Here is a 5,279-nt window from a genome sequence, read left to right on the forward strand (position 1 = left end):
GAGAGAAAGAAAGAGAGAGAGAGAGAGAGAGAGAGAGAGAGAGAGAGAGTATGTGTGTGTGAGAGAGAGAGAGAGTGCTCAATCATACACAGTGCACACAAGTCGGTGCTTTGGAAGATTTGATTCAGAACATTGTCCATCAATTGTTTGGATGCCACTTTTAGCGAGAGAGAGAGAGAGAGAGAGAGAGAGAGAGAGAGAGAGAGAGAGAGAGAGACGACAAAAAAGTGATGGAACTAATGATAAGTGACACAAGTAAACCGGACAGTTAATGTGCAAGTTGTAAGTTGCAAGCTAGACGTTAAGATCAACAATGCATGTTGCAAGTCGTGTATGTCTTCCATAAGCTGGTTGCCAAACCCAACCATGCAAGGTGCCAATCCATTTTCAATCTTATCAACCAATCATGGGACTTGCTGCTACAATGCGGTGTGTGAGTGCATCGAGAAGAATGTTGTGAAGCAAGGTAAGAGGCTGGGGACCAGGGCCATGAGTGCATCCTCTCACAATTTTCCTATTGAGAATACGGCCACCCTCCAATGCCTACATATTCTAGGATGCGGCTCAATGTTCAAAACCATTTCATTTCATATTATAATGATATTATCTTATCTCTTGCTATAGAATAACTCATGTAATTATAAGTTTCTCTTGCATGCACACGCAAGAGAGAAGCAAAAAGAGATACTTTAACATCCTAGGAACAATTCCAAGAGACTTCATAGATCTATCCAACGAGTCTTGAAAAGAAGAAGAAGACGAACGGAGCAGCCACTCATACATGTACTTGTAGAGAAAGTAATTGGTGGTGCTATATGTGAGTTTTGCTATTGGACTTGAGTGCATTGATAGGCTCCTCCTAATTGACTCCACAATAGCTATTCTAACAACCCATTATTATCATGATGAGATGTCTGAGCTTGCAATCGTGCCACTTTGAAATTGAAAAATTTCGATCTAGAGCATCGACTTACTGACATTAGGCTATTGCATAGTGCAGACTCAAGGAGTTCACCTTCCAAGGGAAAGCCCCTTCCTTCAAAAAAAATAGCCTATACTCCTAGCCACAAGCCTTCATTAAAAGGCCCAAACTTTTCTTGGCTAGGTTAGAAGCATGTCTACCTCCAAACATACTAACCAAGGTCATGGGCTATGTAGGCTAGCCTTACCTTTTTGGTCCCAAATTTGAGCAAGTCTACACACTTTTATGGGCAATTAAAGTAATCTATCATGATGGTTTATGGATTCAAAAAGCTTTACCTATACTAAATCTAGGCCAAAACAATTACACTTTGTGGTTCAATAAATACTAATAGATTTGTCACATTTGGAGATTCCCATTATTGGATCTTTACTGCTAATTGTGCAATGTAGGCATATTACAGCCAAGAGATTGTTTATTCTGTAGCATATGATTAAAACCATGTCTCCAAATGTACCAAAATGTGGTGGCCGTGCATGGTATGTGGATTTGGGTGCATTGAATCACATGATTGGCGATGGTGACTGGTTTTGGACAACAAACTTTGGACAATCTTGAGACTACTTCTCCAATGAGTTCAATAGTTTTTTGAGAAACATGGGATAACAAAATGCAAATGGAATAGCGAGCATGTACAAGGCTAGATTGGTAGCAAAGGTCTATCCATATATTTTTGGCATTGATTATGAGAAGACTTTCAATCCCATAGCTAAGATGGATACTATCCATACCAATATTGTAGTGGCTGTAACAAAAAGTTGTGTTTTTCATCAAATGGATGTGAAGAATGCATTCTTACATGGTGACTTGGAAGAAGAGGTGTATATAGAGAAGCCACAAGGATATGAATATGTGAGACATCCCAAGTATGTAATGCAAACCAAGGAAGTCACTTTATGGACATAAGCAAGCACCTAGAGCTTGTCAAGAGAGGATTGTAGTCTATTTGATCCCTATTGGTTTTTATTTGGCTAATGTAAATCAAACCTTGTATGTGCAAGAGAGTGAGACAAGGATTGTGATCATATGCATCTATGTGGATAATTTGATTATTGTGGTGACAATTGCACAAATTAAGTTGAGCAAGTAAAGAGCATATTGAAGCAAGAGTTTGACAAGAAATATTTGGGAGAGTTGTACTATTTCTTGGGCATTGAAATTATATGCACCTCATATGCACCAAGGAGGGCATATGGGTGTCACAAAATTATGCATTGGATATGTTTTCAAAGTATGGTATGGCTAATTGTACACCTATTTCTATGCAAGGTGCAAGCTGATGTAGGTGATATGTTTGAGAATGCCACCATGTACACAAACAATATGGGTAGCCTAATCTATTTGACAATCTTGTGACCAGGTTTAGCTACACATTTGGGCTTGAGAGTCTATTTATGTGGCTTCCTAGGAAGCCACACTTGGATGTAGTGAGGTTCACAGTGCCCTATGTGAGTGCTACCTTGGATTAAGTATCTTTTATGCATATAGCATGAAGGTGCAACTCTATGTGTACATAGATGCAGATTGGACTAGTAGAATATATGATCGCCCAGCCGGTTTATGTACTCACCTGGGAGTGCTCCTATCACTTGGAGTAGCAAGAATAAACCCATGGTTGCTTTGTCAAATATAAAGACCGAGTATAGGGTGTTTGCGATGGAAGCATGTGAGGTAGCATGGTTAGAGATGCCACTTGGAGAATTGGACATACACGTTGAGATGGCGGTTGTCATCCATTGTGACAACCTTAGCAGTAGACAATTGGTGCGATACTCAATGTTCCATGCAATAATGAAGCACATTGAAGTGCACTACCACTTCATCAAACACAAGGTATGGTTGGCAACATTGACCTCCTTAGGTAAGTCGCATACATCTTCACAAAGGCCATGGAAGTGCACTACCACTTCATCAAAGATAGGGTATGGTTGGCAAAATTGACCTTCATACGTATGTGAATATATATTAGCAAGCTGCATACATCCTCACAAAGGCCATGGGAGTAGAGAAGCTAAGGCCATTCCAACATATGCTTTGAGTATGAGAGGTGGCATTGAACTTGAGGGGTCAAGCTCAACACATGGTATAACTGGATGACTTCTCAACTACATTATCACTAGCACAAGATAACATGCATGACGATCATTGCCATCGGTACTACAACTAGACTCCACTAACATGGTCTACTCACCAAGAGTGATGGCCACTTATCTTACCAACTCACTCACTAGTTGTTTCACATAGATCATTGTACATAGTTCTTATTATGTTGTACTTATCACTTATCTTTTGTAGATGTTTTTATCATTTTGAGTAGTGAAGAAGAAGAAGCAACTTTGTGCCTCCATCTCCATTGTGTGTGCTCTCTTGGTTGTATGTATATGTGCTTTGCAAGAGCTCAAGCTCTCTCCTTGTCTACCTCTTTACACTTTTTGGCTAGCAAATTGCTATGAATTGCTCTAGTAGGCTTACCTTATAAAGAAACCGTTTGCACGGTTCAAAGTTTCAAAAATTAAACATGGGCACATAAATTGAATGAGATAGATATTTCATTCCATTGGCCTAATTGGTTATGCCACAAACACATATTTGACTACTTGGTTATACTATGACCAATTGTAGAAACATGCAAGGGATTAAGTGTACCACACTTATCCCCTTAATTGGCCTAATTGGTTATGCCACAAACACAAATTTGACTACTTGGTTATACTATGGCCAATTTTAGAAACATGCAAGGAATTATGTGTACATCACTTATCCTCTTGATTGGCTTAATTTGACTACTTAGTTATACTATGACCAATTTTAAAAACATGCAAGGCATTTTGTGTACAACACTTATCCTCTTAATTGGCCTAATTGATTATGCCATAAACACATATCTGACTACTTGGTTATACTTATAGTATGACCAATTGTAGAAACATGGAAGGGATAAAGTGTACCACACTTATCCTATTAATCCAAGACCAAAGATCAGTTTTGGATTATCCAAGAACCATTGCCAATGCATGTATGAAAGACACAATCGTCATGTTGCATTTAGCACATGTCTCCCATTGTTGAGAACAAATAAAGAAACATTAGCAAGCCTTACATACATCTTTTATTATCATAAGTATAGGACCATGCTATATGAGGGGAAACATAAAAGGATGCACCAAATCCATGATCCTATCTTGGGTAGATGAACCATCCTTGATCGTCAAGAAACATACATTTAACAAAGAGGTAAATAGATACTACATCATCACTAGTGCATACATTAATAACTTCAATCTTTTTCCTACCCTTGTCCTCTTTCTTACCCAAATCACGCTTTTCCTTATTCTTGTCCTCTTTTTGCTTCCAAACAACTATTCTTAATGTGTCCCTTCTTTTTACAATGATAGCATTCAAGCTTTCTCTTGTTTCTAAACTTGTTAAGATTTCACCAATACTTGCTTTCCTCATGGGATTTCTCTTTGAGTTGTATTCTATATGTTTCAATAGATAAGGCTACATTGTGCTTAGCTTGATTTATGGATTTCCTTCTAGTCTCGATTTACAATAATGTGCCAGCCACATCATCAAAGTTCAAGGTATCGTGAGGTGAAAAATTGCTTATGATGGTACCGAACATGTCCCAGTGTAGTGAGTAAAACAAGCATACAACTTGCTTTGACTTCCACATTTAAAATCAGCATTGAGTGTGCAGCCTACTAACAATCAATTTAAATCATTCAAATGTGAAGCAATAATGTAACCTTTTTCAATCAAACAAATTCTTTATATGGTAGTTCTTGTTGGAGTTTGTGTCTTTTATAAGTGTTGCATTATTCATGCTAGCTTTGTTGTCTTCTCATTGATGATTATAAACTAAAATGATTCTATCAAGTGTAATATGATCATAGATTTGATTAATGCATCTAACTTCAGCTAATCCTTGTTAGACATGGAAGCAAAGCTAAGTGTTAGCCTAGGTCTCCCTAAAGTTGCTCCTCCTTGCATGGTTTCTACTAGATAAGATAGGCATGAGCCTGTTGGTCTATTCATATCTAAGTAACTTAGAGGCTCACTCTTGTATATATAACCTAGCACTATATAGCTCTATACACACTACATATCCTGTCAATCAAAGCTAGCTTCATCATTTTCATCAATTAGTGGATATTAATTATCTCATGTTGATGCTTCAAGTCTACCTTTTTCTTTTGACATGCTATGTGCATATATTAATTTATCTCTATGATTTTGATTTTTATCCCATTTATCTAGTGGTTATTATTCTTGAGGTATTCTTGAATCTCATTGT

The sequence above is a fragment of the Adiantum capillus-veneris genome, chromosome 2, assembly GCF_014529385.1.
Source record: "Adiantum capillus-veneris isolate H3 chromosome 2, ASM1452938v2, whole genome shotgun sequence".
Taxonomy (NCBI): Eukaryota; Viridiplantae; Streptophyta; class Polypodiopsida; order Polypodiales; family Pteridaceae; genus Adiantum; species Adiantum capillus-veneris.